Source organism: Poromitra crassiceps, assembly GCF_964638095.1.
Source record: "Poromitra crassiceps genome assembly, chromosome: 2".
Classification (NCBI taxonomy): domain Eukaryota; kingdom Metazoa; phylum Chordata; class Actinopteri; order Beryciformes; family Melamphaidae; genus Poromitra; species Poromitra crassiceps.
The window spans coordinates 32,669,377-32,690,962 of NC_139624.1; the positions used below are offsets into that span (position 1 = coordinate 32,669,377).

Consider the following 21,586-nt stretch of genomic DNA (forward strand, 5'->3'; position numbering starts at 1 on the left):
GCGCTGGGAGAGAATGTCTTCCTATCATACCTTACATGGAAACATACATGAGGGTAGAATGAGGCTAAAGGCATGATGCAATGCCCCGACACCCTGGGAGCTCGCTGAAAAAACATGACAGCTGAGCTGACACGGGTTGGCCTTTTTTTGTGTATATGCAACACAGGCTGGTTTCTGCCCTAACACGAAAAACACAAAGAAAATCACCGCCATCGCTTCACGGAAGACACTTTTTTTTTTTTAATCTCTTCAAGCTGCCATACATCTTTATCTTTCTTGTCTTGTTTTAACACACAAGTCAGTAAATCACACGGCCGGAATGCCAATTTTTTGAAGTGCGCTACGAGGGTTTTCAAGGGTATTACGTGACAAGGTATTTTTCAAAATAAGGGGCTGCATTCCTGGAGAGAGATAGGAGAGATGAGATTAAGGGGAGGGTGGGGGGCGGCTGGCTGTACGTATGCGGTGTGGGGTTCAAGCATGATGACCTCACGAGGCACTATTACTCACAGTGGATGTGGAGAGGTGGAGAAGCCCCGCCCCCCCCCCCCCCCCCCCCCCTCCCGAGAGTCCTCTCAATTCAATCTTAATGGAGAAATCGAACACTTTCTTCTGGGAACACATGGACAACATTTATATAAACATTGTCAAGAACAGGAACGATGATGGAGTGCCTCACAGCATCTTTTTTTTATTTTTAGTGGGGATGGCCAGGTTGGTTTATTTTGGTCCAACGACCATGACGATGAGGTCTCTCTCTCTCTGCGTCACCAGCCATTTGGTGGAGGCTGTGCTGGGACCAACATGCCTCCATGCACACTGCACTGGGTAGACAGATGATGAATGGGCTTTCGTGGTCATGACAGAGTCAGAGACACTAATGTATCAAGTCTGGGTCTTGCATTCAAATACATGATAATTGGTTCAAGGCATTCGACAGCAGTCTTTTGACTCAATACGGTTGGCTGAACTGCATCACGCTTATGGCGCATTTCGACCGCATACTAAGTCGCCTCTACTCTTACTCGCTTTTTGATAGTAGTACCTGTTGGTTTTCCACCGCAAATAGTACCCCCTCAATGTCCCCATCCCCACAACTGGTCGTCATAGCGACGCCTTGAAACCACATGAAAATAACTGCCACGGTGTGAAAGTGAAACTGTGTAAAGAATATTCACAGCAACCCTAACGTTGTACATGTACAATTACATTTTTAAATACTGATGCCTCTATATGACCGACATGAGCAAAGGAGACCATCAGTAAGAAAACTCTTTCTACATAGTGATTGTAGAGCAGATCTGGAGTGTGGGAGGACGTGCGGCGGCAGACGGGCTCAGTGAAGCCCTGCTGGCTTCTAAGGAAAGGCTGTGGCTCGAGGGCCGGCCTAGCGGGAGGAGGCTCGGTCTTCACGCCATTTCTCTCAACAACAACTGAAGACGGCCGTCTGTTCAGGCTAAGCAAGGAGACCCATTTTGATTGCAGAAGAAGAGACTGAAGACAGCAAGTGTTTGGGGAATACACACAAGAAGGCAAGCTAACTAAACTGGTAGCTAACGTTAGCAATTAGCATATGTCTGCGCAACACAGAGCCATAGATATACGAGTTGCGTCATCTCCATTCTCTCCAATGGATTTTATTTATTTTTTTACCTCCCAATAGTTCCCGGAAGTAAGGTTCTGGATTAAGCAGCGCAGTAGATTAGCAGCAGAATGGAACGTTTGTGATGTACTTTGAAAGGGCAAGACCAGGGTGGGAATTACACGGAGGCCATCAGGCCATGGCCTCCGTTGCCCCTCCCTCTGGCCGTGATGCCCTTCAGATGCCTAAAGCCACCTTGGCAGTGCCCTGCTACCAGCCTGCTACTGTCTGTCAGTTGCTTTAAAAGTGTCAGTGGTCTCAGTTTAATGTAACCTGCCCTATGCAAAGGATGTGTAATTTTAACATTTTAACACACATTTCAGAAAAAAATCGATCTTCATGATGTCAATATCAATGGCCTTTGTGCCTGGCATGTGGCCTTGTGCCCTAAAAGAATTTGTGATGCCGAAGAGACCAGATGGCCTTGCCCCTAAAATGACAAAATTCCCACCCTGGGCAAGACGTTTAAAGAATCAAAGTGTAAATTATCAGCATTATTTTATGCATTCAAACATACTTCCTGGAACTATTCCCTCGCACACACTAATAGCTACGTGATTCACATGACTATCAAGCATTTTGGACTTCCGTTGGCATCACCCTCCCTTTAAATCACTCTGGTGGAACACAATTCTCTCTGACCAATCAATAGCATACAGTGTTTTCACGTCACCTTTTAGTACCCGCTCGGCCTCGCTCAACCAGCTTTGCGATGGAGGTGGTAGTAAAAAAAGTATTGCCTGTTACTTCCCCAGTGGAAAACCATAAAAAAGCTAGTCAAGGCGAGGCGAGTAGAGTTGATACTGGTGGTGGAAATGCATCATTATGCTCAACGTTAAATATGGGTATGGACGGGTATGGTCTGTCCGTCGTCTGCGTTCATTTCATCCATAATTGTGCACATTTTCTGAAAGTTTACAGATACGGATGAAACGGAGCAGTACCAGACACACACTCATACATTTGACTCTCTACGGCCCACTAGTGGATGTAACAGGATACCAACGCGAATGACGCATGGAAGTATGTGGGCAGTGGGAGTTACATCCTTTGAAACAGACGTATTTATTTTCAGATGAAAATGGAGCATAAATGAGTCTTTTAGACAATCTTACAGTAAAAGTCATATTATTCGACACTTTCCAGTGTTTTATCTTGTGTCTTGAGGTCCAGTAAAAGCTGTTTGTGTGATGTCATCATGTCCCCAAAGCCTTGCCAAGAACAGGCTGTTTGTCTTGAGGACTGTCTTTAAGGCTCATTAATATTAACGACCCCTCTGTTCTGATTGGCTACCACTGACACCAGCCCGTTTACAACAGGTAGGGAAAGCTCCCCAGTAAATACACAGTGACAACCGCTCAACTGCTTTGAAAAAAATGCTGTTAGTCTATTATTTGTTACAAAAATGATAATGAGCGAACGTTTGTGACGCCACAAAGTTATGGAAGTCCAAACGGCTAGTTTAGTGGTTCAGTTTTCTAATATGGATTGTGTGGATGTAGTTGGTGACCGTGCGTTTTCAACGTTTAGATAGCACATCCAACTCCTTTATAATCAAAGAGGCAAAGGAAATCCTGTTTTATATGATATGGGCCCGGCTCAAGCATTGTCAGAATGGTCAAAATTTCAATACTACTTCAATACCGTTGTGACAGATTGAATTCAATATTGAATTTCAGAGATGCTCAATAGACCAAATCAGCGGGGATGTTTACATTTACTTCCGGGTACCCCTGAGGTCCACACATTATAATGGCGGTGGACGGCACAAACTGACGTGTTGAAGACAAAAACAGACAAAGAAGACAAAAATGGTTCGTCCGTGTTGTGTTGTTATTTAATATCATTCATAACAACACTTTCACTAACGTTAGTGGAGACCAGACTAGCTAATTTACCTGTTGGACCAGACCAGAGTAGACTTGAAGCTAAATTAAATTAACGTGGGGTCAGTAGCTCTTTCTCGCCGAGAAGAGCCTGGTGACGCGAGGTTAGTAGCTCTGTCTGTAACGTTAACAAGTCTGCAAAAAAACAGCGAGTTTGACAGACAAACAAACGTTATTAGCTAGCTAACACTACATAAAACAAACACAGAAGAAAGGCTAGATACGTCGGACAAGCATGTTTACCAACCGTTTAACCATTTAAATTGAAAGTAGTCGGCCGAAAACAGCGAGAGGGTTTGACAGCATTTATTTGACAACACGCACATTTAAACCTGCCGCCTTCCCCAAGTGGTACCCGGAAGTAAATTTGTTTACATGGTGACGTCACGGTGATTTGGTCTATACTTTCACCAAATGCATTCTGTAAGGTGAAATCCTATTTCAGCGTCACCTTCAGTGTGCGATTGCCTGCGGTCAGAGAGTTAAAAGAAAAAGAAGAAAGATTGAAATAGACAGTCACACACCATGGCCCTTGACACGGAACTGCAGAACCGAATCTGTCCATCTTAACTGGTTGACAAGATGGTGCCAGGAGCGAAATATGGAAATATTTCACATACAGAGCCGACAACCGACATCAAAAACATATCAAACGTCAAAAGTCAAGTTTGGTAATGAATATTGCTCAGTGGTTTTACTTGTTTTCCATGGTATCCTAGTAGTATTGAAGTTTTAGATAATAAACTTAGCATTGGTAAAGAGTCTGTGGATGTAAAATCATCAATAAGTGACAGAGAGCTCACCTCTCCTTCCAACTATACATTCCAGAGTAGAGAACGCTTCACATGCCTTGAGTCTTCTCTGTGCAAGGCTAAAGTTGCCTAGCTTTGCCAGATCTCATTTTCCTGCATAGTTGTGCTGGCTGTTATTATGAGTGTGGCAGCCAGCCAGCCAGTGTCCTGGATGGGTGCAGGTCATGTGTCTCCCCCACCCACCCTTAACCCCCACCCTCCCGCCTCCGAGGAGAAAGTCCCAAGTCAGGATCTTTAATCTGTAGGTAGAGGTAATGTATCTCACCTTACACTGTGTGTGTGTGTGTGTGTGTGTGTGTGTGTGTGTGTGTGTGTGTGTGTGTGTGTGTGTGTGTGTGTGTGTGTGTGTGTGTGTGTGTGTGTGTGTGTGTGTGTGTGTGTGTGTGTGTGTGTGTGTGTGTACGTTCAGTGTCTATTGTCTGTCTAGACTAGAGGGCAATCTGACCCACCAGTGCAAACACAGCAGACCTCCGTACTTGCTGCTATTGTCAGTCGCACGTTTTCCTCGAATGGCCACTTGAGGCTGGCTGCAAAAAGGAGTCATTCCCCATTCACTCACATGGCCGACTTTAAAGCAGAAATAAGTATGTTTACAGCCAAAAAACACTTTTGGTCTCTATACAGCAGGGGTGCCCACACTTTTTCAGCTTGGGAGCTACTTTTAAAATGACCAAGTCAAAGTGATCTACCAATCATATTTATTTATATATATATACACTGAGTATACAGTGGAAAACAGTGGAACAGTGGAAAAACAGTGGAAAAACAGTGGAAACAGTGGAAAAACAGTAAAAAAAATTGTTTTTTTTTTTTTTTTTTTTTTCTCCCCTCAATGCCATGCGATCGACCACACTACCTTCGCGATCGACCGGTCGATCGCGATCGACGTATTGGGCACCCCTGCTATACAGTAACTCATTTCACCTTTCATGATAACTATACGGGTCAAATAGATGATAAAAGCAGATTATGTTTTGGGATGTGATTGACAGGTCGCCTGTCCAGTGATCGCGCAGCTCACTGATCATGGACCAATGGGAGCCGCTGCTGCGGCTCAGTGGGAAACCCCCAGTCTCTCGCCATGCGAGCTGCGCGGGAACCAAGATGGCAGCGGCCAAAATGCCAAACCCGAGGCTTCAAAATGGGAATTCACAACAAAGCAATGGGTGACGTCACTACGTCCATCTCTTTGACATTCTATGGGCTCTATCTTCCCAACTGCGGTAATTTTGCTTTAGCGCCCGTTTTGCGCTGGAATAGCGCTGCGCAAAGCCATAATTGTGGGCGTGTCGGCGCGCTGCGCTTCACGTCATCTCAACACAAACCTCCATAAGCGTGTTTATGCCCATAAAGGATTCACAAGGTGAGATCACTCCCTTAAAAGCCACAGCGTCACCGCCATCACGTCACCAGCTTCTTTCTTGCTGAGAGCAAGCAAACAGAGAGAGAAAAGAGAGAGGGTGAGAGAGAGAGACAGAGCGAGAGAGAGAGGGAGGGGAGAGAGAACGAGAGAGGGAAGAGAGAGAGGGCCGCCGCGCAATTACGCAGTGATGTCCCAAAGCGTGCGCTTACTGTAATTAGACGTTTCGTTCATATAGGATATAACATACTGTAGGCCTACACATCTAAAAATATTTGTTTCTTTAATAGGGTAGGAATGTGTGAGATTTTACTTCTAGCCTATTTCAATAGCCTGTGTCAGAATTGTCCACTCTGGTTAAGCCATTGACTGCGGTCACGCCATCCGCGCTGTGGAGAAGCTGGTCTTGCATGCGTGCAATTGCAGGGAAAGAGGTTACTGTACGGGGTCGACCGGCCAGGGTGGGGAGAGGCAACTTGGCACAACACCGTCACAACTTTCTCAAAAGTAATCTACTGTTACCTCACACCACAAACCTGTATGGTCGGGAATTATGTAGCCTAATAAAACCATGACAAACAAATTCTCATTTTTAAATCAAGGTGTGTTTTTTCTGCAATGCTATAGTTGAAAATCAACATGGCATTCTGAGGAGAGAAGAGTGTGTGCAGGCGCGAGGAGAGTGACATCCATGCCGTGCGTAAATGTATCCAAGCAAGGATTTCCTGCACTGCACGGAGAATACTGTCTGCGCTCAGGTGTACGCCTGGCGTAGTGGGGTTGTTTGCGCTAAGACCTGCTATTTGCTGGCATTAATATTGAGAGCCCCTTTTTCTAACACATTGCGCTGGAACGCCTATTTTGGAACGGGCAACGCCCAGACCTCTCTTTGCACTCGGAACATACCGACGGTATCTTACCAGAGCGCTAAATGACACTTGCGTGAGACAGATGATAGGCTAGAGGCCCACGGACACGCCTGGGCCACGCCTACACCTGCGTCATCCCAGCACAAAACTGGACAGTGGAGGCAGATGATAGCTTAAGACGCTGGGAAGATAGCAATAACAGGCGCGCAAACGTAGCGCAAGCGATAGCGCCGTACGACGATAGGGCCCTATGACTCTTGACCCTCGTCCTTCAGGAGTCCCTACGTCCATCTCTTTGACACGTTATGACTCTTGACCCTCTTTCAGGATAGTTGTCTCTTGTCTGTCTGTATTTCAGGAAGCTTCACCATCCCTCCTCTCCTCTTTCTGTGGTTATGTGACTTTGGAATCTACTGCCATAAATTCCAGGAAACCCTAGAGCTTCATGAGACATAACAAAGCTCTCTCTCTCTCTCTCTCTCTCTCTCTCTCTCTCTCTCTCTCTCTCTGTCTCTCTCTCTCTCTCACTATGGATTACAGTACGTTACTCTGTGTGCTTTGAACAGACTTGGAAACTTCTCAGCTCCTTCTCCCTGGGTGTTATAAGTATTTCTGTTGAGCGGGCAACAGCCTCATTTTATACCATTTTAAACGGTAGAGTTTCTCACTTTTAAATGCCTCTGCTAATTCTAGACCACAGACTCTTTAGACCATGGAGGGCGCAATCATCATTGACTGCCATTAACATGACGTGACGTTTACCAGTAAATTGAGGATGAAATTCAGCTTTAGAAGTTAATATATGTGTGGTGTTTAAGCCTGCTAATGCCTACATTTATTAGAATAACACATATCTCAGACAGCCATGAAATTGTAAGTAATTGAGCCCGGTGCTCTTAGGAGGCTTCTCTGGTTGCTCGGTGGAGGTTGCTGCAAGATTTTTTTTTATTTTTTTTAAGCTGATGGCAAAACTGGAAATGAGATTTGGTCACAAAGCAGCAGAGCTAAATGGGAATAAATCCAAAACCACGGCAGTTCCTCCACTAATCTGTCACTCATCTGCTTTCTCACGATACAGTCTCCTCCACCTGGGTCACCTCTGCTCTGAGCACCCCCTCCCCCCCCCCCCCCTCACACACACACACACACACACACAGACTGGGTCACCTCTGCTCTGAGGACACCACCCCCCCCCCCCCCTCTCACACACACACACACACACACACACACACACACACAGACTGGGTCACCTCTGCTCTGAGGACACCCCCCCCCCCCCCTCACTCACACACACACAGAGACTGGGTCACCTCTGCTCTGAGCACCCCGATGCATGTCTGCACAACCCCCCCCCCCCCCCCCCCCCCACCCCACATACACACACAGACTGGGTCACCTCTGCTCTGAGTACACTGATGCATGTATGCACCCCCCATCAGGCACACACACACACACACACACACACACACACACACACACACACACACACACACACACACACACACACACACACACACACACACACACACACACACACACACACACACACACACACACACACACACACACACACAGACTCACACACACCTATACAAGCACCTATTCAGCCCCCACAGGCTCCCACCCCCACCTTGTGTTTATGTTGAGAGCTTGAGTGACTGGTATTTCATTTCGGCCTGCCCGGAGCCCTTTTGCACACAGTTTGGCTTGGCCGGTGTACCATTACTGCTCATTAAGTCTAACCTGAACTAATAGGGGCCCATTTTCCAAGGTGGTCTCCCAGGTGGCTGTCATAGGAGTGAGTGGCACTGAGGAGCTCAGGTGGTCTCCCGGGTGGCTGTCATAGGAGTGAGTGGCACTGAGGGGCTCAGGTGGTCTCCCAGGTGGCTGTCATATGAGTGAGTGGCACTGAGGGGCTCAGGTGGTCTCCCAGGTGGCTGTCATAGGAGTGAGTGGCACTGAGGGGCTCAGGTGGTCTCCCAGGTGGCTGTCATAGGAGTGAGTGGCACTGAGGGGCTCAGGTGGTCTTCCAGGTGGCTGTCATAGGAGTGAGTGGCACTGAGGAGCTCAGGTGGTCTCCCAGGTGGCTGTCATAGGAGTGAGTGGCACTGAGGAGCTCAGGTGGTCTCCCAGGTGGCTGTCATAGGAGTGAGTGGCACTGAGGAGCTCAGGTGGTCTCCCGGGTGGCTGTCATAGGAGTGAGTGGCACTGAGGGGCTCAGGTGGTCTCCCAGGTGGCTGTCATAGGAGTGAGTGGCACTGAGGGGCTCAGGTGGTCTCCCAGGTGGCTGTCATAGGAGTGAGTGGCACTGAGGGGCTCAGGTGGTCTCCCAGGTGGCTGTCATAGGAGTGAGTGGCACTGAGGGGCTCAGGTGGTCTTCCAGGTGGCTGTCATAGGAGTGAGTGGCACTGAGGAGCTCAGGTGGTCTCCCAGGTGGCTGTCATAGGAGTGAGTGGCACTGAGGGGCTCAGGTGGTCTCCCAGGTGGCTGTCATAGGAGTGAGTGGCACTGAGGGGCTCAGGTGGTCTTCCAGGTGGCTGTCATAGGAGTGAGTGGCACTGAGGAGCTCAGGTGGTCTCCCAGGTGGCTGTCATAGGAGTGAGTGGCACTGAGGGGCTCAGGGCTCGACGCAGGTACACCAAGTCTCATGAAAAAGCTGGCGGGACGCAGGCCAGACTCCGTCATACGCGGGACGGAGGCTCTGTGGTAACAAGAAGGCGTTGTTCCAGCACTGAGTGTTTTGTTTCTCATTAAGGCAGCTTTTAATGAGGGCAGCCAGATTGTGCACCCTGCCCCATCCCTCCCTAACAGCTTTCTACCTTCGCCAGCATCTGATCTGCTCAACCATCCACAAGCTGCTCAAACCCGAGCCTTCCACCCAAACCCCTTAGCTCAAACCCGAGCCTTCCACCCAAACCCCTTAGCTCAAACCCGAGCCTTCCACCCAAACCCCTTAGCTCAAACCTCTTAGCTCAAACCCGAGCCTTCCACCCAAACCCCTTAGCTCAAACCCGAGCCTTCCACCCAAACCCCTTAGCTCAAACCCGAGCCTTCCACCAAAACCCCTTAGCTCAAACCTCTTAGCTCAAACCCCTTAGCTCAAACCCCTTAGCTCAAACCTCTTAGCTCAAACCCCTTAGCTCAAACCCCTTAGCTCAAACCCCTTAGCTCAAACCCCTTAGCTCAAACCCCTTAGCTCAAACCTCTTAGCTCAAACCCCTTAGCTCAAACCCCTTAGCTCAAACCCCTTAGCTCAAACCTCTTAGCTCAAACCCCTTAGCTCAAACCCCTTAGCTCAAACCTCTTAGCTCAAACCTCTTAGCTCAAACCCCTTAGCAGCCTCAAACCCCTTAGCTCAAACCCGAGCCTTCCACCGAAATCACCAGCATCCAAAACATTACTGCAAGGCTTCTACCTCAGCTTGACCTCCACGAACAAAACCAAGCCAACCAAATCAATCGCCCAGGGGCCAGGCAGATAAAGTACACTATAAATATAATGTACCAATATCATCAGCCAATACTTGAATATGTTTGTATTATTGGCCTAATATTGGCATCAGAACATGTCCATAGATGATATTAATCCATCATTAAAAAGTGCTGAATGTGGCATGCATATAAAAATCGGTGATTAAGTCATTTTGTCATAATTTTTCTTTGCCAGCTAAATGCAATGCAAGAAAATATAATTTGTATGCTACCATAAAAAACGATGTGAAGGCAATAATAGTAGTAATTGTTACGTTTGCTTCCAATAACAGTATGGCATCCAAAAATCTTGTTGTGCCACGTCCACATCTCAAACTGATTCCTACAGACTGTAATATCACTTCAGAACTTCACCTTATGTTGCTCAGAATCTGAAAATACACAGAGGATTACAGGTAAATATATATAATGTGTGTGTGTGCGTATTATACTGTATGTATATTAGGGCTGTGGCGATTCACTTATCTCCCGATTCGATACTATCACGATTCTTGGGTGCCGATTCGATTTATATTGCGATTCTTAAGTATTGCGATTCTACGATTATTGCGATTCGATATTAGGATTTATTGCGATTTTTGTTTATTTTTTTCTTTTCTTTTTTCAGTTTGTTTGCTTTTTTACACTAGATTAGAACATGGGAAAAGTTGAATCATACACTAGAGACTGTATATTATATATCATGAGTAGGGCTGGGCGATATAGTTAAAAACAGGGGCGGACTGGGATCATAATTCAGGCCGGGCATTAGATACCAAGCAGGCCAAGCTGATATGAGCCAACGCGCGTGAAATTTGGGCCGTTTGAAGCCAGATTTGGGCCGTTTGAAGTCCAATTTTACAATGAGATACACCCACTTTAATCCTGAAGTGTAATTATTACTTCAGACTAACTAATAAAGTAATAAAACCACTAGTAAACCAGTAGGCGGCGCCTGGCCTGCTGTTCAGTGAGTGGCCTGACTGCAAGCACCCAAAAAAAAAAATTTAATATCATGGAAATACAATGGATGGCCGTGGGCTTCAGCGGATTGTCAAGCAAAGACGATTAAAAAATTTGGCGGAGATTCAGAGGGAGTGGACTGAGGCTGGAGTCAGTCATAACTGAGAAGTAACTGCTGATTTTCTTCACACTATTCTAATTTCTTTAAATACTGTTTTGGGTGTTTTCTGGAGCTGTAGGGCAAAATTATGAAAAATGAAACAAATAAGGGCTAGAAATATTTCACTTTGTGTGTAATGAATCTATAATCTATGAAAGTTTCACTTTTTGAAAGGAATTATGGAAAAAAAAAAACTTTTCCATGATATTCGAATTTTAATTATATATATACAGTATATATATATATATATATATATATATATATATATACATACACACATTATATATATATATATATAAATATATGTATATATATACACACACATTATTATATATATATATATATATATATATATATATATATATATATATATATATATATATATATATATATATATATATATATATATATATATATATATATTACTGTATATACATACAGTATGTATATACTGTACACACACACACACACACACACATTTCCATATCAGCAGTCATTTGTTGTCATTTGTCATATTATTCAAGTGGTGGATATCTCATTTTGGCATGAAACTATTCAAACATGTTAGCGGCTCTTCCCCCTGTGACATGTGACCTGTGACATAATTAATCAGATGAGAAGCAGCCATTAGTCTAAATATGGAGGCAATTAATCCCCACTCACACTCCATTAGAGGGCCTGCTCAATGTGTTTACAGAGCTGTGTACTGGCTAAACAAGCCCACAGCTATTATTCCTATAACTAGCACAGCCTCGCAGGAGGAGCTGCTGAGCTACTGTACATACGCTGCTAACCCACATGCATTTCCAACAAGAGCTTCATCTAAACTGGCCGGTATGAGATATTTTATTCGGAATTCACAACTTAAATGAATTACGTTCTCCACTGATTAACCGTATTCATCTGAGTTTCGGCAAACTCTGTTGTTGTCTGATCACAAGATAATGGCGCACACATGTATCTTGGTCCTGGAGATTGTGACTGGACTTCAGCGTGAGCAGGCGCGGACTGCATAATCGGGCACGTCGGGCAAATGCCCGGTGGCCTGGCCTGGCCTGGCCTGGGGGGAAAAAAAAAAAAAAAATTGGTGCTCGCAGTCAGGCCACTCACTGAACAGCAGGCCAGGCGCCGCCTACTGGTTTACTAGTCGTTTTATTACTTTATTCAGGGTTAAAGTGGGTGCATCTCATTGTAAAATTGGACTCGGCCCAAATTGGGCTTCAAACGGCCCAAATTGGGCTTCAAACGGCCCAAATCTGGCTACAAACGACCCAAATTGGGCTTCAAACGGCCCAAATCTGGCTTCAAATGGCCCAAATTGGGCTTCAAACGGCCCAAATTGGGCTTCAAACGGCCCAAATTTTTCGCGCACGCGCGTCGGCCCGTATCGGCCTGGCCTGCTTGGTATCTAATGCCCGGCCTGAATTAGGATCCCAGTCCGCCCCTGAGCGTGAGGTTAGATTGCAGCAGGGCATATAGTATGAATCAGCCCTTAGTTTAATAAGTACCATTTGGCTGTCACCTCTGCAGCTCTATTACAGCACAGAGCCCCTCCAGCACAGACCTGGGGTTATTCCATAAAAACCTGACTGAGTGTTTCTCCCAATCACCGCTGGCAGGACTCTGATGAGGTAAGAAGCTCTCTGATGCCAGCCTCTGTCCCCGCGGAGCACCCTCTGATTAAAATGGCTTTCTGAGGGCAGATTTTTGTTCCCCTTGTCCCCTTGCCAGACCTGAGTTAGAGTACAGAGCGGCAAATTGACAAATGACCTGATACGTGCTGAAATGAATCCACCAAAAGCAGATCTAATCTGCAAAAGGTCGCCGATAGGTGAATATAGATGAAGGCGTTACATTTCTTCGCTTTTTGCTTTTGGGGAGAAATCCTTGGTGTGCATGGCTCAAAGACACCGACAAACACAAACTCAAAGACATCATTAGGAAGAGAGCAGCATGTGCACCTACACACACGCATTTGTTACCGGCGCTGAGGGTAGGACAGCTTCACATCAGCCTCTCTGTGTCTTTTGATCTTCAGTCTTAATCACATTCACAGCAAACCTGCCCCCTCCTGCTCAACAAAGCAGTGACATGTGAAGTGGAAAGACATGATGGCGATAGAGTGGCCCACTAGCGCCGGGCCGGCATACTTCTTACTCTCTCTTTCTCTCGCCTGGCTTCTAATACATTCCTGAGCAATCCTCAGAGGCTGCTATGCTTCTGATTAGGAGGCACAGAGAGTACACTCTATAAATGCACTCTTAAACAATTAGCACATGCTCCCAACACAGACCTCAGTCTGTGCTGCTGCCTCACCGACACAGACCTCAGTCTGTGCTGCTGCCTCACTGACACAGACCTCAGTCTGTGCTGCTGCCTCACTGACACAGACCTCAGTCTGTGCTGCTGCCTCACTGACACAGACCTCAGTCTGTGCTGCTGCCTCACCGACACAGACCTCAGTCTGTGCTGCTGCCTCACTGACACAGACCTCAGTCTGTGCTGCTGCCTCACTGACACAGACCTCAGACTGTGCTGCTACCTCACTGACACAGACCTCAGACTGTGCTGCTGCCTCACTGACACAGACCTCAGACTGTGCTGCTACCTCACTGACACAGACCTCAGACTGTGCTGCTGCCTCACTGACACAGACTGTGCTGCTGCCTCACTGACACAGACCTCAGTCTGTGCTGCTGCCTCACTGACACAGACCTCAGTCTGTGCTGCTGCCTCACTGACACAGACCTCAGTCTGTGCTGCTGCCTCACTGACACAGACTGTGCTGCTGCCTCACTGACACAGACCTCAGACTGTGCTGCTGCCTCACTGACACAGACCTCAGTCTGTGCTGCTGCCTCACTGACACAGACCTCAGACTGTGCTGCTGCCTCACTGACACAGACCTCAGTCTGTGCTGCTGCCTCACTGACACAGACCTCAGTCTGTGCTGCTGCCTCACTGACACAGACCTCAGTCTGTGCTGCTGCCTCACTGACACAGACCTCAGTCTGTGCTGCTACCTCACTGACACAGACCTCAGTCTGTGCTGCTGCCTCACTGACACAGACCTCAGTCTGTGCTGCTGCCTCACTGACACAGACCTCAGTCTGTGCTGCTGCCTCACTGACACAGACCTCAGACTGTGCTGCTACCTCACTGACACAGACCTCAGTCTGTGCTGCTGCCTCACTGACACAGACCTCAGTCTGTGCTGCTGCCTCACTGACACAGACCTCAGTCTGTGCTGCTGCCTCACTGACACAGACTGTGCTGCTGCCTCACTGACACAGACCTCAGTCTGTGCTGCTGCCTCACTGACACAGACCTCAGTCTGTGCTGCTACCTCACTGACACAGACCTCAGTCTGTGCTGCTGCCTCACTGACACAGACCTCAGTCTGTGCTGCTGCCTCACTGACACAGACCTCAGACTGTGCTGCTGCCTCACTGACACAGACCTCAGTCTGTGCTGCTACCTCACTGACACAGACCTCAGACTGTGCTGCTACCTCACTGACACAGACCTCAGACTGTGCTGCTGCCTCACTGACACAGACCTCAGTCTGTGCTGCTGCCTCACTGACACAGACCTCAGACTGTGCTGCTGCCTCACTGACACAGACCTCAGACTGTGCTGCTGCCTCACTGACACAGACCTCAGTCTGTGCTGCTGCCTCACTGACACATTCAGGTGGGACAGCCCGCGCGCTCGCTGCACTCCATTTGGAGGAATGTGCCTTGCAATAAGACGTCTTTTTCACACGGAACATCTCAGTACCAGACCAAAGATCGTTCCAGAAACACTGAGTTTGTGAAATGGATAATAAATAAATGGTATAAATACTATCTGTATACACAACCTGACAAAGTAATGATTTCTCATTGTTTGCCTGACATGAAAATGTAACTCAGCAGGGAAAAACAACTGTCAGACAGAAACGGGACATATTTGTATTCTCCTTCCCGGCGAGACTCAAAAAACAAACAGACAAACTCGATGACTGACGTGACTTTGAAGTTCTTCCAAAGAGTGAAACAATGGGCAGGTTTTACGCTGGGATCCAGACTCTTATGGATAGCCATGTAAGGACACTGGTTGTTTTATGCGTATGAGGTAAGTCCTTACTCCTTACTCCCATCATTACCCCTTACGAGCCAGATCGCTCCAATTCTAACTCCCATGACGGCAAGCGTCCAGCATGGAATCACCACGCTCTCCTTCACGCTCACCATACACACACACACACGCACGCACGCACGCACACGCGCACGCACACGTCACACACACACACACACACACACGCACACGCACACAACACACACACACAGCACCTCTGCAGCCACCAGCATACTTTCAGCAGGCCTATGAGCGACCTACACACTGGCCCGTCTGTGTGCCCCTGTAGCCCTGTCGCTATTCATAGCGCGGTTAACCTTGCTAACTGTGTAAATACATGACCTCACCTCACCACACTCAATGGCATTTTTCACGCACGCTGCCGGGATTTACATCAGCCTATTACCCTCAGGTCCGCTTAATTCCCCATTAGCTGAAAACATGGGGCGTTTAAAAGGTGATTTGACGGGCCTCTTGATTAGCCATGTTTGTTTAGTTTCGGTGAGGACGCTGTGGGAGGAGGTAGGGGAGGACAGGACAGGACAGGACAGGACAGGACAGGACAGGGGCAGAGGGAGACGAATGATGGGCTGGAAAAGAGGAGAAGGAGAGAAGGAAGTTGATAGTAATTTCGGATGTGCAATAACATCGATACGGCAACAATATCGCAATATTTCCCCCCCGCAATACTGTGTCGATATTTCGGAAAACTATCGCTGTATTGATTTTTTTTGCACAGTTTTTGCAAAAAAGTGCATAATAAGAAATACTTATGCATTTTATTTTTTATTTCAATGTGTTTGTTCAGTAACACAGTGTGCCATTGTGCAAATTCGCAAAATAATGTTCCTCTAATAAATTGGAATGAAAATGTTTTAATTGAAGTTTTGACCCAATTTGTCCACTTTATTATCAATATAATGTCATGTACATATTATTACACTACCTGGGGCTGGGTGGTACGCAACACAGGAAGTTGTATTTTCAGCTCTACTTTTTTTTTATTTTCAGTAAATTATATGTAGAGCAATATCGTATCACAATGCATCGTGATACAATCGTATCGTGACCCATGTATCGTGAGGTCCTTGCCGATACTCAGCCCTAATAGTAAAATGGTATCTTTTTTGGAGGCGGGGAGGAAGCGAGAGGACAGAGGTAAACAGAGTGGATCGGCGGTGAAGAAAAGGACAGAGGTGAAGAGAGAGAGAGAGAGAGAGAGAGAGAGAGAGAGAGAGAGAGAGAGAGAGAGAGAGAGTAACAGTGAATATCTGTTGTGCGGGGCAGATATGTAAGGCAGTATCTCCACCGCAGGGACACCGTGCATGTCCGAGGTCCCGGTGGGAGGACGCCAAAGGAAAACACAGGGCCAATCAGCTCACAGAGACATTTCCTGTCCCTGTTTTATCAGATGAGAAGAAGCCCAAAGGCTAAATGTCCCACTGAACAATGTTAACACACTCCTGCAAATGCCCTGGCTTTCGGGGAGCAAAGCGAATACACATCTTTGGAGGATGACATCAGAAGCGCTGTTTAGGAGGAGCGAGTGACCTCACCCTCTCGCACGATCAATCACCCACCACCCACCAAAACCCCCGTGAGATGTGATGTCCACCACAGGAGTGAGAAAAGAGCTTTTACCTTTTAAGACTCGGGTCTAAGGCAAGGCCGTCTCTTCCAGAATTGAATCACCATCCACTAAATAAAAAAGCGATTTAGTTCGGGGCCAGAAATACAATAGTCTTTTTACAGCTGTGAGACTTCTGGGGGAGCTTAACATCTGGCAACTGGCAGACGGCAGGCCAATATGCCAATTACCAACAGCGGCGTGCCACGCTGCCTATTAGGCAACCTGGCCTTGAGTGATAACACTTCAAAGTCAGAAAGCGACAGGAGTGAGAGGTCTGATCTAACAAACCCTCTTCGTCAGAGTGTGACTAAAGCCCAAAGGAATTCAAACACACGTCTGACACGTCACATGACTGACTGGCTTAGGCCAGGAGACGCAACGTTTAGCAAATTAGCTCGGAGAGAAAGGGAAGTCAGGAAGACACAGGTCCTGGGAAGAATCTTTCTCGAGATTCTTTTCTCGTGTATGCGCCGTATGGGAAGCTGCTATGTAAATACACTTTGATTGAATGAGATTTCATTTGGTGGTCAAACAGCTTCCATTATAGACTGGGCTTAGGGCTGGAATAAGAGAGGGGGGAAAAAGGAGAGTCAGCATTCTCCATCACCCAAGAGACAACCAGAGAGCCCAACTCTGCAGTGAACAAATGCCAGAACATCCAAGAAGTATTCCCCCTACAGAACTGCTCCATGTCAGCTGGGCTGCCTAATGAGGAGCAACAAACTGAAATGAAGCTAAATTACACACAGAGTGATTTCATGCCACGAGAGATTTTTTCTAGCAAGTACGAGGAGTTTTTAGATTTATATATCACTAACCAAACATCTGCCAGACTCTTATTGCATATTTTCCAGGACCTAAACAAATATTATCTAAGGTTTCATGCCCTTGTGTGACTTCACAAGCGGGGAACGCTACCAGTTTTGCCTACCACTTGTTGACCGTCATTACCCGGTTAAGAGTTAAGAATTCTTTCCCACCCCAAAAAGATCTGCCTGTTGGTCCAAGCTCAAGCTATTATACAACTGAGTGTGCGGTTCTGGATCCACTGCATTCAAATTACATGCTATCCAATTCAAAGGCGAGGGGGGGAATACAGCGAGTGCTGTGAGGCCTGAGTCCAGGGCTAGAATATCCCATGAGCCTTTGCTGCATGTCAATCACAATCACTTCCAATGAGCTGTATGTACCCTGCCCCACCACTGGTGCTGCTGTCCAGAAGACACAAACCTGAAAGCCAAACTCATTTAATCCACAACAACTGGCGCATATATACGATGATGACTCTCACCATTGAGGAAACAGAGCGGTTTTGGGAGAAGTGAAAGACAACTGAGATGTGCTTGTGTTTGTCTGGGCATGGCCGCCGGCCACGCCTCGTTTCTCTGGATGTATTCTGAGAACAACAAATCTGCATACAATTAAGTGGACGTGCGAGAGAGAGTGGAACATGCCACACATACTTCACATAGTTTCAGTGGTCCATCTCTCGACACCTGCTGAGAAGAAACAATGTCTGTTTGGAGCGACATGTCAGCATGCAGTCAACAGTGAACACAGTATAGGTAAATAGTATTATTTAAAAAAATAACTCCAAACGGTTTGATCATTTGTGTTACACAATTCCCTCTGCCAGTTTTCCGTTCTATTCAAATTATGTTTGCCACTTGGTTGGCTGCCTTGCTTAGCGGTGGTAAGAAACTATTGCCTTGCAAGGAAACTCTGGATTCTTGCTTTGGAACATAATACTGTAGTGGATTATAACTATCTAGGATCAAACTATAACACAGCACACACACACACACACACACACACACACACACACACACACACACACACAATACATACACACACACACATACACACACACACACACGTCGTACACACACCCATCTAAGCACATAACCGTACACACACAGCAAAGAGATTCCTGAACTAAATTTAAGTCCGGTTTCATGCTTTACCACACGTTGATTATAATGAGAATGAGGCACAATGATCATCTGATCCAACCTTTAACTTGAATCAAGTGTAGAGAAAGGGGGGAGAGAGAGAGCGAGAGAGAGGGAGGGAGGGAGGGAGGGAGAGAGGGAGGGAGAGAGAGAGAGAAAGGCAGAGAGAAAGAGAGAGAGAGAAAGAGAGAGAGAGAGAGAAAGGCAGAGAGAAAGAGAGAGCCTGCGTACAGTAACTGGAGGCCTTTACCGCACAGTGCAGTCCAGACCCAGACTCCGGAAATGCATGGCAGTGTTCCCTACATCCTGCCTGCCCAGCCCTAACCCTCTCGCCCCGCACTGCCAAACCCCTGTTATCACTGTAGGCAATTACCTCCACATTCTTCTGCACCCACATCATATCGTGCAAATGATCAAATCCCCCCTTTACACTATAAGGCCTCACATGTGTGCGCTTGTGCGTGCGTGTGTCCGCAGTCCAACGTCTGTGAAAGTGTGTAGTGTGTGTGTGTGTGTGTGTGTGTGTGTGTGCGCGCACATGCATGCAGAAAGCTGAAAGACTCCTACAGGACTGTTATGCATTCCAGAGGCTATTCCAATCATCTGTCACCAGGTTGGGCCTGCGCCTTATAAGGAGCGGAGGGCATTCCCCGCGTGTTTTCCAAACACCGCACAACTTATCAGATACTGTTTCATGGACAATTACTATGCTGTCTCTGGCCCAAAAGCCATTCAAAAAGACCCTATAGATCTACCCTCCACTGCCCCTCCACCCTGTTCCCTTTTCCATGCTTTCCATTTCACACAGATACTACTATGTAATAAAGCTGAGATCAAAAGACTGGCTGGCTAGCCCGAGTACAGTGAGACAGAACCAGAGCCTCTTTTGGCCTCGGGGATGGTGGGCTTGTAAAGAATGTGATACCTTGAAACGATGAGGATGGGATTCATCTGTGACGACCGCCTTTTGGTTGCCAGTCTGCCCTGTGGCTTTGTCTATAGGAGATGCTGGGCGTGTTGCACTTTCATGCACACAGCTAACAACTGCCTCCTGTATTTCAGTTTGCTATTTTGTATATGTCCTATCTATACAAGTTTGATCCTTGAGGGGCTGGCGGTGCGTTTTAGGCTCATCTTGCTCCTCTGCCTAATATGTCCACATGTCAGCTTTCTACAGGTTCCTCTACATTCTGCAGCCTTACCTCAAGGTCATAACATGGCGATGTGGTTGTGAGGCAGCTTACTTTGAGTTTTCTTGAAGGCTTTTATGAATCTAGAAGCTTTCCTAAGTTCTCCAAAACATGCAAAAATCACTTTGTGAGATGTGTGATGCCAAAGTCAAACATCATCCTTACACCATTTTGTTACAGACCTCAAGTCATCGTTTCTGGCTAGCTAGCCAAAGTCTGCTATAGCCTACTGAGGCGATGAGAAACTTGGCTGGCTGGCCGAGGCTTTGGAGACCGCCCCTCTCATACTTTGTCCGATAAGAATCTGAAGGAGTGAGAGAGCGCATTACACGATTGGACGTATGTGTTTTTCTTTATAGGCCTGCTGCTAACAAAACGTTAACATGGAAGAAGTGACCATAGCATTGCTCGACCCATAATCAAGTTTATTATAGTTTGCAATCATGAGTTTATTGCCTTCAGTGAACTGAATTGGGATGGAAAGCGCACAAGAGGGAGCGGCTTCGTTACAGCCAAGAGCCAACCGTGTATTGTGAAAAGTATTAATCACATTCTTATAGTAGAGATCTCTATAGCATTTTGGCACCGTAACATTGTGCATCAAGTTTTCAACGAGCAGTTGCATCCGTGCGTCATGAACTTTTTCATCCGACCGATGGTGTTTGATATCAAATCGCAAGCATTAACTTTGTAGCCAGTTGAAAGTTGAAAGTTGAGGTCTTACCTGTGGATCTTAACGGGACAAAGTAGTTGTCTTCAGTCGAGTGAGAGGAGAGGAGAGGAGAGGAGAGTCTGCCGTCGGTCCTCCACTGTATTCAGTGATACAACTGAATAGCCGAACAAGCCCCTCCCTTTTAAGACATAATCGCACACATCTCTAATGTTTACTGCTGGCTGGGCTCAACTCAACCCGCACCACTGTGGTCCAAATAAATAGACCAAGCTACTGCTCTACTCACAACACGCGATCCAAACCTGACAAATTAAACATTTGAACACTGGGCACAACTAATGCAAAACTCCTATTAGAGTGTCTTTCGGCAGAAAGTGCCCCCTTTGGTTATCCTTCAAGGGGCCTCCGAGAGAAAATCCTCTGTCAAGAACGATCATATGAAATGTTAATCTTGGCCAAAAAGGAGGGCCGTCTGCTAGAGCACTCAGGCAGACCAGAAGGCCTAGACTAGAGACTACTGTACTGTAGTGTAGAATGGTGATACATAAAATTGTGGGTAAGCTATAACCACCGGTTGGTGATTAAGGAAAAATAATCACAAAAATTAAAATACATTATGTAGCATATTGTAATATAATTGACATCAGTATAATTAATATTGTAGCGTATCAGCATTACACATACAGGGGTGAGCATTGGTAGTGTCTCAACTACAGATAGGAACTGATGTGTGGGAGTGTTGTATTGGGGAACACTATGCTGTGGGGATACTTCGGGGAGGACTGAGCATGCGCGTCAGTCCCCACACACTGCTAGAAGGGAAGGCTGCTAGCTATGAGCGTGACAACCGCTGAGAGTTG

At 46.7% G+C, this 21,586-nt stretch overlaps 1 protein-coding gene across 5 annotated transcripts in view; it reads right to left on the reverse strand.

Annotated features, from left to right (window-relative positions):
• Positions 1-20,892, reverse strand: part of cald1a (caldesmon 1a) — a 93,441-nt gene extending 72,549 nt beyond the window's left edge. For 4 of the 5 annotated variants that reach the window (XR_014552500.1, XM_083632335.1, XM_083632334.1 and 1 more), the window contains exon 1: positions 20,778-20,892. The gene's annotated coding sequence lies outside the window, so the exon portion shown is untranslated. Of the gene's footprint in view, positions 1-20,235; positions 20,266-20,777 lie in introns of those variants that run through there. The other variant, XM_083632333.1, reaches the window with a different exon arrangement.
• Positions 20,893-21,586: the final 694 nt, after the last annotated feature.